The sequence below is a fragment of the Myotis nattereri genome (assembly GCF_964212035.1).
Source record: "Myotis nattereri genome assembly, chromosome: 3".
NCBI lineage: Eukaryota > Metazoa > Chordata > Mammalia > Chiroptera > Vespertilionidae > Myotis > Myotis nattereri.
The window spans coordinates 101,291,213-101,303,114 of NC_138077.1; positions in this window are offsets into that span (position 1 = coordinate 101,291,213).

An 11,902-nucleotide genomic window follows, 5' to 3' on the forward strand; every position below is an offset into this window, starting at 1 on the left:
AAGTAGTATTATAATTATCCCTACCTAATACATGATGAAAACAAGGTTAAGAGATTACATAAATTCCTACACAGTTAATAAGTAGCAGAGTTGAAATTTATTACCAGAACCTGAGTCATAAGTCACTTGTCAAGGCACTTGAGAAGTAAAAGACTTTAACAAGATGATTTTTACCTGTTCTCTAGAATTGTTTATATACCTTAGCTATACCTGGAATGTCTTTTCCTCCATCAAACCTCATAAAGTAAATCTATCCTACCTTTCTTCCCTCATTCCTTCCTTCCTTCCCTCTTCCTTCCTTCATGATCCAATTCAAATGTTACTTCCTCTCCGGCTCTGCCTTCCTACTACCTCCTGAAGCCAGAAACTCATACTTTTTCTTCAGAATTCCTATGAGCCTGTGTACATGTTCTGTTCTAAAGTCTAAGAACCTGCCTCTTCCTGCTAATATCCTCCTAATTATCATGGGAATATTAGATGTGTTAGCTTAGGCAATTAGCTACTAACAAAAGAGAAGGGGAAACGTGGGATAAGTCTGATTAAGTCTGGAAACTACAGCTTTGAGACACCCAAGGGGACAGCCATATCCTCCACCAAACAGACCCTAACCCCCTAGTGGGAAGGAAGGATAGGTTTTCCAATATCCTCAGGGAACAACCTGATGTTCCCCAAGATTATGAGGAGAGGGATAAATAGTAAAGGGGACATTCCTCTGGAAGGCTCATCTGCAGCAGAAGCCAAGATGGTACAGGGCGAGGTCCTTCTACTGTGAGGCATGCACATAGGAGCCAACATGGTTACTAAAAAGGAAAGGAATCTAGCCTGGGGAAATCTGGCAAAAGGATTGGATTGGAGAAGAGCAAGAAACCCTGGAAGATCCAGGAAAGAAATTGGATAGGGGGAGGGCCCAGCACAAGCCTGAGAAGAGTCAGGAAAAAGATTGGTTAGTTTGAAAGAAAGCTTACCCCTTCCCAAACCCAAGAAGACATAATCAAAGCTTAACAAAGGCCCGAGTTTGGCTGGTTCATTCACATGCTCTCTCGCTCACCTTAGCAGCTAGGGGGAACCCAAGTGTGGCCCAAGTGCAGTACCAGCTGCAGGCCAGACAGGAACATAAACTAAACTAGACTACCAGAGCTTCAGATACCAATGTCCAGATACCAATGCACAGCATCTCTGGACTCTGGTACTCCTGGGCTTGGTGAAAACAAGTGTGGGCTTATGGTCCTTGAGGCTGGACTTCTTCCACAGTGAAACAGAGCTAAGCCATCTGGTCATGGATATGACACCAGGCATCTGGAGACAGTCCTTTGTTTTTGTTACAATAAATCTTGCCACAAACTCTCAAATCCTTCTATGCATAGGTCCCCAAAATGCGTTTCTTATGACTTCTTTAAAGAATCATATTTCCAATAGCAATAGATGGATGAATGAATGAATGAATGAATGGCGAATCCATGACTTCTAAATAGGCACTTTGCTGAGAAATTTATGATGTCAAACCCTTATAATAGATTAACATATACAGTTTATTATCCATGGTTTCACATTCTGCAGTTTCAGCTACATATAGTCAACTACTGTTTGAAATATTAAATGGAAAATTCCAGAAACAAACAATTCATAGCTTTTAAATTTCATGCCATTCTGGGTATCATAATGAAATCTTGTACCATCCCTCTCTGTCCCACCCAGAACATGAATAATCTCTTTGTCCACTTTATCCACTCTATATAGGCTACCTGTCCATTCGTCACTTAGTCGCCTTCTGGATTATCAAATTCACTGTCATAGTGTTACAGTGCTTATGTTCAAGTAATCCTTATTTTACTTAATCATGCTCCCAAAGCACAAGAGTAGTAATTCTGCTAATTCTAATATGCCAAAGAGAAGCTTTAAAATAAATAAAGTGTGTCTTGTAGGTAAAGAGGTGAATGTACTCTATAAGGTATTTTATCATCTTATATAATCACAAAAAAAGGATGAGTACAGTCCAATAAAATGTTTTGAGAGAGAAAGAGACAAAATTCACATAACTTTTATTACATTGTACTATTATAATCCTATCTAATAATAGACAAACATGGTAATTAACCATACCGCCAACACGCTTCCCATTGGCTAATCAGGGCTATATGCAAATTAACTGCCAACCAAGATGGCGGCCGGCAGCCAGGCAGCTGAAGCGAACAGGAGGCTTGCTTGCTCCAGTGAAGGAGGAAGCCAAGGTTCCCTGCCTGCCGCTGCTGGGCTCTGAGCTTGCAGTCTAAGAAACAATGTTGCAATTATAGAAGCTAAACAATCCCCATGCTTTCAGCCAGCCAGCCCAGCTGGAGTTGCAACAGTGTTACAATTACAGAACCCAAACAAACCCAGGTCCCTGCTTTCAGCAGCGGAGGTCTCAGAGCTGGAGCCAAGCCTCAGAGCTAAAGCTGAGAGCTCCAGTGACAGCCATAGAAGGTAAATAAATCCCAGAATAAAAAAAAAAAGAAAAAAAGGAGAGGTTGGGAACTTCAGTCACCCGCCAGCCTGAAAACGGCCTTCAGCCCCTCACCCAGACTGGCCAAGCACCCCAGTGGGGACCCCCACTCTGAAGGGGTGTGACCAGCAGCAAACAGCCATCATCCCCTCATCCAGGCTGGCCAGGCACCCAAGCGGGACTCCCACCCTGATCCAGGACACCCTTCAGGGCAAACCAGCTGGCCCCCACCCATGCACCAGGCCTCTATCCTATATAGTAAAAGGGTAATATGCCTCCCAGCACCAGAATCAGCAGAGCCGCGAGGCCTCATACCCCGGCATCAGCGGAGATGCGAGGCTTCCTGGCACTGGGATCAGCAGAGCCACGAGGCCTCCTGGCATCGGGATCAGCGGAGCTTCCCAGCACCGGGATCAGTGGAGCAGTGAGGCCTCCCAGCACCAGGATCAGCGGAGCAGTGAGGCCTCACTGCCGTAGTATCAAGCGGAGCCACGAGGCCTCCCAGCACCGAGATCAGCAGAGCAGCAAGGCCTCCTAGCACTGGGATCAGCGGAGCAGCATGACAGGAGGCAGCACTCAAACCCCCTGATCACCCTGTGGCTCTGTGTGTGACAGGGGGCAGGGCCACAACCTCCCCATCCGCCCTGCTCTGTTCATGATAGGGGAAGGTACCCCAACCCCCTGATAGGCCCTGCTCTGTGCCTGATAGGGGGGAGCTCCCCACCCCCCTTATTGGCCCTGCTCTGTGTGTGACAGGGGGCGGCGCCCCAACCCCCCCCCCATGGGCCCTGCTCTATGTGTGATGGGGTGGAGTCACCACCTCCCCATCGGCCCTGCCCTGAGTGTGACAGGGGGGAGTGCCCAACCCCCTGATCTGCCCTACTCTGTGGGTGACAGGGGGTGGTGCCCCAACTCCCTGATCTACCCTACTCTGTGTGTGACAGGGGGCAGTGCCCCAACTCCCCTATCAGCCCTACTCTGTGCATGACAGGGGGGAGCTCCCCAACTCCCTGATCGACCCTGCTCTGTGTGTGACAGGGTACGGAGCCCCAACCCGCCTGATGGGCCCTGCTCTGTGCGTGACAGGGGGTGGCACCACAACCTCCCCATCGACCCTGCCTTGAGTGTGACAGGGGGTGGTGCCCCAACCCCCCAATCGGTCCTACCCTGAGCATGACTGAGGGTGGCATCGCAACCTCCCAATCCGCCCTGCTCTGTGCATGACAGGGGGCGGAGCCCCAACTCCCCAATTGGCCCTGCTCTGAGCCCGACCAGGGGCTGCACCTAGGGATTGGGCCTGCCCTCTGCCACCCGGGAGTGGGCCTAAGCCAGCAGGTCGTTATCTCCTGAGGGGTCCCAGACTGTGAGAGGGCACAAGTGGGCTGAGGGACACCTCACCCCGGCCAGTGCACAAATTTTTTTGCACCGGGCCTCTAGTTATTCTATATTATTAATAGCTACTGTTGTTAATATATTACTGTACCTAATTTATAAATTAAACTTCATTATAGGCATGTATGTGTAGGAAAAAACACGGTATATATTGCAATGGTTCAGTTACATTTGGGGTTTCAGGCTTTCACTGGGGCTTTTTGAAGTTATTCCCCCATGGATAAGGGAGATTACGATATAACAATTCTCTTTTGGAGTTTAAGCTAGGTATTAATTATAATTTTAAAAAAATACATGAGAAGTAGCTAATATAGGCCTACAATAAAGTAACTATAGAATTTTTCCAATAAAACTAAAAAGCAAGCCTCAAAATAATCAACAAAAAACTCTAAAATATTACCTGTCTACTTGAACAAAAGTCAACATTTTACTAAGACTATAATGTAATATCAATAATGTTTACAATGCAATAAAAAATATTCTAGAAAATGTGAAGAAGAGGAAAAAACATAAGAAAAATCAGTAAATTGTCACAGATCCCAAAAAGTAAAGAAAAAAGGAATTACTAAAGACTGTAAAGCAACGATTTAAAACATATTAAAGAACTTAAAATAAAGCATACACATAATAATGAAACAAATATGGGCTCTCAATAAAAAATTGACACTATTCTATAGGACAGACTTAGCAGGTTAGACACCAGTTCACAAAACTTAGTAAACTTAAATTTATTTATTTATTTATTTATTTATTTATTTATTATTTTTTTAAAGTATATTTTATTGATTTTTTTACAGAGAGGAAGGGAAGGGATAGAGAGTTAGAAACATCGATGAGAGAGAAACATTGATCAGCTGCCTCCTGCACATCCCCCATTGGGGATGTGCCGACAACCAAGGTACATGCTTTTGACGGGAATCAAACCTGGGACCCTCCAGTCTACAGGCCAACACTCTATCCAATGAGTTAAACTGGTCAGGGAAGTAAACTTAAATTTAAAAATTAGAAACTAGAAACTATCTGAACAGAAGCACCAAGAATATTCGAATTACAAAGCATAGAATATTTAAAAACTGATAAATATGTTAGAAGATCTAGTGAAGGTGTCAGAAAACATGAACAAACAGATGGAGAATTTTAGCAGAAAAATAAATTATAAGAAAGACTTGAATGGATAAGAAAATATAACCCATATATATGCTGTCTACAAGAGACCCACCTCAGAACAAGGGACTCACACAGACTGAAAGTGAAGGGATGGAAAAATATCTTCCAGGAAAATGGAAAAGAAAAAAAAAGCTGGGGTAGCAATACTTATATCTGGCAAAATAGATCTCAATGTGAAGGCCATAGCAAGAGATAAGGAAGGCCACTTCATAATACTAAAGGGATCAACACAATAAGAGGATATAACCCTGGTAAACATATATGCACCCAATGCAGGAGCCCCCAATTACATAAAAGAGCTCCTGAAATATATCAAGGGAGAGATCCACAACAATACAATTATAGTAAGAGACTTTAGTACCCCACTGACATCACTGGATAAATCCTCTAGACAAAAAATCAGCAAAGAAACAGCAATACTAAATGACTCACTAGATCAGTTGGACTTAATTGACATCTTCAGAACATTTCACCCCAAAGCCACAGGCTATACATTCTTCTCAAGTGCTCATGGGACATTTTCAAAAATAGACTACATATTGGGTCACCAGCAAAGTCTCTCCAAATTCAAGAAGATTGAAATCATATCAAGGATCTTCTAAGACCACAATGGCATAATATTAGAAATAAACTACAATAAAAAAATTTAAACACTTGGAAGCTAAATAGCATGCTATTAAACAATGATTGGCTTACCAAAGAGATCAAGAAGAAATTAAAAACATCATGGAAATGAATGACAATGAAAACACAACAATCCGAAATCTATGGGACACAGTGAAAACAGTCTTGAGAGGGAAGTTTATAGCTCTACAGGCCTACCTCATAAAAACAAGAAAAAATGGTAATAAACCATCTAACTCTACAACTTAAAGAATTAGAAAGAGAGCAACAAGAAAAGCCCAGAGTGAGCAGAAGGAAGGAAATAATAAAGACAAGAGCAGAAATAAATGACATAGAGACCAAAAAAAAAAAAAAAAAAACCACCAAACAAACAAACAATACAAAAGATCAATGAAACCAAGAGCTGGTTCTTTGAAAGGATAAAAAAGATTGATGAACCTCCAGCTAGGCTCACCAAGAAGCAAAGAGAGAGGACCCAAATAAAATCAGAAGTGAAAGAGGCAAAATAACAACAGACCCCATAGAAATACAAAGGATTGTTTAAAAACACTATGAACAACTCTATTCCAACAAACTAGATAACCTAAATGAAATGAACATATTCCTAGAAAAATAAAACCTCCTAAAACTCAATCAGGAAGAATCTAAAAATTTCAATAGGCCAATAACTATGGAGGAAATCGAAACAGTCATCCAAAAGCTTCCAGAAAACAAAAACCTGGGGCCAGACAGCTTCAAAGGGGAGTTTTACCAAACATTCAAAGAAGAACTAATACGTATCCTCCTCAGACTATTCTAAAATATTCAAGAGGAAGGAACACGTCCAAGCTCTTTCTATGAAGCCAGCATTACCCTAATACCAAAACCAGATAAAGACAACACAATTAAAGTGAATTCCAGGCCAATATCCCTCATGAACATTGTTGCCAAAATACTCAACAATATTGTATCAAATCTGATTCAACATTACATCAAAAAGATCACACACCATAACCAAGAGGGATTTATTCCAGGGATGCAAGGATGGTACAATATTTGCAAATCAATAAATATGATACATCACATAAACAGAAAGACAAAAATTGCATAATCATATCAATCGATGCAGAAAAAGCATTTGATAAAATCTAACACCGTTTTTTGATAAAAACTCTCAGAAAAGTGGGAATAGAGGGATCATACCTCAACATAATAAAAGCAATATATGACAAACCTACAGCCAACATCATACTCAATGGGCAAAAACTAAAACCATTTCACCTAAGAACAGGAATGAGACAGGGATGCCCACTTTCACCATTCCTGTTCTACATAATGCTGGAAGTACTAGCAATAGCAATTAGACAAGAAGAAGAAATAAAAGGTATCCAAATTGGAAAAGAAGACATAAAACGGTCATTATTCACAGATGACATGATACTATACAAAGAAAACCCTAATACCAAAAAATTATTAGACTTAATATATGAATTTGGCAATGCAGCAGGATACAAAATTAACGCCAAGAAATCTATGCCATTTTTATGCACCAACCAAAGGCCTGGTGCATGAAATTCGTGCATGGGAAGGGTCCCTAGGCCTAGCCAGCGATCAAGGCTGATCTCAAGTTCCCCACATCTTGGCCTCTCTGCCTCCTCCTTCCCTCATTTGCCAAGCTCCACCATGACTGCTGGTTGCCCGCCATGTTCCACACTGCCCCCTGGTGGTCAACACACTAATAGCAAGCACTTGAATTGTAGTCTCCTGGTTGAACTCCTGAGGGGACAATTTGCATATTAGCCTTTTATTATATAAGACTAGAGGCCTGATGCACAAAAATTTGTGCACTCGGGGGGCAAAGGGGGTCCCTCAGCCCGGCCTGTGCCCTCTCGCAGTCTGGGACCCCTCAGGAGATAACAACCTGCTGGCTTAGGCCCACTCCCGGGTGGCAGAGGGCAGGCCCAATCCCTAGGTGCAGCCCCTGGTCGGGCTAAGAGCAGGGCCAATTGGGGAGTTGGGGCGCCGCGCCCTGTCATGCACAGAGCAGGGCGGATTGGGAGGTTGCGATGCCACCCTCAGTCACGCTCAGAGTAGGGCCGATTGGGGGGTTGGGGCACCACCCCCTGTCACACTCAAGGCAGGGTCTATAGGGAGGTTGTGGCGCCTCCCCATCACGCACAGAGCAGGGCCAATCAGAGGTTTGGGGTGCTGCCCCTGTCAAGCACAGAGCAAGGCCCATCAGGGGGTTTGGGGGCTCCGTACCCTGTCACGCACAGAGCAGGGCCCATCCGGGGGGTTGGGGAGCTTCCCCCTGTCACACACAGAGCAGGGCCCATCAGGGGGTTGAGGAGCTCCCCCCTGTCACTCACAGAGTAGGGGCGATAGGAGAGCTGGGGCGCCGCCCCCTGTCACACACAGAGCAGGGCGGATCAGGGAGTTGGGGCGCCGCCCTCTATCACCCACAGAGCAGGGCCAATCAGGGGGTTGGGGCGCCGCTCTCTATCACCCACAGAGCAGGCCCGATCAGGGGGTTGGGGTGCTGCCACTGTCACACTCAGGGCAGGGCCGATGGGGAGGTTATGGCTCTACCCCATCACACACAGAGCAGGGCCCGTCGGGGGGGAGGGAGGTTGGATCGTCGCACCCTGTCACACACAGAGCCGCAGGGCGATCAGGGGTTGGGGAGCTCCCCCGTATCAGGCACAGAGCAGGGCTGATCAGGAGGTTGGGGCGCCTTCCCCTGTCATGAACAGAGCAGGGCCGATAGGGAGGTTGTGGCCCCACCCCCTGTCAAACACAGAGCCGCAGGGTGATCAGGGGGTTTGGGCGCTGCCCCCGTCACGCTGATCCTGGTGCCGGGAGGCCTCGCGGCTCCGCTGATCCCAATGCTGGGAGGCATATTACCCTTTTACTATATAGGATAGAGGCCTGGTGCACATGTGGGGGCCAGCAGGTTTGCCCTGAAGGGTTTCCTGGATCAGGGTGGGGGTCCCCACTGGGATGCCTGGCCAGCCTGGATGAGGGGCTGAGGGTTGTTTGCAGCTGGTCACACACCCTTCAGGGTGGGGGTCCCCACTGGGGTGCCTGGCCAGCCTGGGTGAGGGGCTGAGGGCTGTTTGGAGCTGGTCACACACCCTTCAGGGTTGGGTTCCCCACTGGGGTGCCTAGCCAGTCTGGGTGAGGGGCTGAGGGCTGTTTTCAGGTTGGCAGGTGACGGAAGCACCCAACCGCTCCTTTTTTTTTTTTTTTTTTTTTTTTTTTTTTTTTATTCTGGGCCAGCTTTAGCTCTGAGGCTCCAGCTCTTAGGCCTCCGCTCCTGAAAGCAGGTATCTGGTTTGTTTCGGTTCTATAATCGAAACTCTGTATCAACTCCAGCTCTGAGATCCCGGCTAGCTGAAAGCTGGTTTCTGGGGTTTTGTTTAGCTTCTATATTTGTTACAATGTTTCTTAAACTGCGGGCTCAGAGTCCGGCAGCGGCAGGCAGGAATGTTGCAGTCCTCCGTCACTGAAGCAAGCAAGCCTCATGTTAGTTTCAAGCTGCTTGGCTGCCGACTGCCATCTTGGCTGGCAGTTAATTTGCATATCTCGCTGATTAGCCAATGGGAAGGGTAGCAGTCGTATGCCAATTACCATGTTTCTCTTTTATTAGATAGGATAGTGAACTTACAGAAAGAGAGATTACAAAAACAATCCCATTTACAATCACACCAAAAAAATTAAGATACCTAGGAATAAACTTAACTAAGGAGGTAAAAGAGCTGTATTCCGAAAACTACAGGGCACTGAAAAAAGAGATAGAGGAAGAAATAAACAGATGGAAGAACATACCATGTTCATGGATTGGTAGAATCAACATCATTAAAATGTCCATACTACCCAAAACAATCTATAGATTCAATGCACTTCCCATTAAAATACCAACGGCATATTTCACAGACCTAGGACAAAGTCTCCAAAGATTCATCTCGAGTAAAAAAAGACCCTGAATAGCCACAGCAATCCTGAGAAAGAACAACAAAGTTGGAGGGATCTCAATACTAGATATCAAACTGTATTACAAAGTCACTGTTGTCAAAACTGCCTGGTACGGGCACAAGAACAGACATATAGATCAATGGAATAGAATAGAGAACCCAGAAATCGACCCAAACCATTATGCTCAATTAATATTTGACAAAGGAGGCAAGAGCATACTATGGAGTCAAGATAGTTTCTTCAATAAATAGTGTTGGGAAAATTGGACAGATACATGCAAATAAAGAAATGAAACTAGACCACCAACATATACCATATACAAAAACAAACTCAAAATGGTTAAAGGACTTAACCATAAGATGGGAAACCATAAAAATCTTAGAGGAATCCACAGGGAGCAAAATCTCAGACATATACTAAAGCAATATCTTCACCAATGCAGCTCCCAGGGCAATGGAAACTAAAGAGAAAAATAAACAAATGGGACTACATCAAAATAAAAAGCTTCTGTACAGCAAAAGAAACCATCAACAAAACAACAAGAAAGCCCACTGCATGGGAGAACATATTTGCCAATGTTATCACCAATAAGGGTTTAATCTCCAACATTTATAGGGAACTCATATAATTTAATAAAAGCGAGATAAACAACCCAATCAAAAAATGGGCAGCGAACCAAAATAGATACTTTTTGAAAGAGGGCATACAGAAGGCCAAGAGACATATGAAAAATGCTCAAAGTCACTAATCATCTGAGAGATGCAAATCAAATCGACAATGAGGTACCATCTCACACCTGTCAGAATGGGCTCTCATCAACAAATCAACAAACGACACGTGTTGGATAGGATGAAGAGAAAAAGGAACCCTCATGCACTGCTGGTGGGAATGCAGACTGGTGCAGCCACTGTGGAGAACAGTATAGAGTTTCCTCAAAAAACTAAAATGGAACTCCCTTTTGACCCAGTGATCCCATTTTTAGGAATATATTCCAAGACCCTAGAAACACCAATCAGAAAGGATATATGCACCTCTATGTTCATAGCAGCACAATTTACAATAGCTAAGATTTGGAAACAGCCTATGTGCCCATCAGTAGACGAGTGGATTAAAAAACAGTGGTACATCTACACATTCGAATACTACACTGCTGTAAAAAGGAAGGAACTTCTACCATTTGCAACAGCATGGATGGAACTGGAGAGCTTATGCTAAGTGAGATAAGCCAGTCAGAGAAAGATAAATATCACATGATCTCACTCAGTTGTGGAATATAAGGAACAACATAAACTGATGAACAAAAATAGATCCAGAGACAGAGAAGCATCAATCAGACCATCAAACCTCAGAAGGAAGGTAGGAGAGGGTGGGGGTTAGGGGAAGAGATCAACCAAAGGACATGTATACATGCATATAAGCATAACCAATGGACACAGACACCAATGGGGTGAGGGCATGAGCAGGGAGGTGGGATGGCAAGGGGGGATAAGGACACATATGTAATGCCTTCATCAATAAAGAAAAATTTTTAAAAATTAAAAAAGAGGAGCACATTAAAAAAATAATATGTACCCAGTTAAAAAAAAGAGTTGAAATAAATTCTAGAAATAAAAATCAATGATAATAGTTATGAAGAATAACTTTGAAAGACTCATCAGTAGATTTGACATAGTGAAGAAAAAAATCAATGAATCTGAAAACAAATCAATAGACGTTAACCAAGCCAAAACACAAGGAAAAAAGAAGAGCAAAAACATAAAATAAAACAGAATAGAAAATCAAAAATCAATGAAAAAATATCAAATGATATAACATAAATATAACTGGAATTCCAGAAGTAGAACATACATAAAATGGGACAGAGGAGGGTGGAGGGGGACCAGGGGAACACAGGCACATCAAATTCAAATGGCTGAACATTAAAGACAAAGAGAAAATATTGAAAGCAACCAAAGGGAAAAAGACAAATTATATCCAAAGAAACAAAAGTAAGAATTAAATAAAAAATTTTGACATAAATTATGCAAATCAGACTATAGAGTGACTGAAAGAAAAACTATGTTACTCAATAACTTTAAAAAATAAATAAGTATTCTTTTTTAGATTAAACAAAACTTAGAGAACATATTAGAAGCAGGTGTAAACTACAAGAAATGTTAAAAAAAATTCTTTAGCAGGTAGGAATATTACACAAGGAAAGAAACTTAGATCTACAGGGAAAAATAAATATTGCTAGATATGGTTAAAATAAAAATAAGTATAAAAATATGTTTCCTTAATCACATT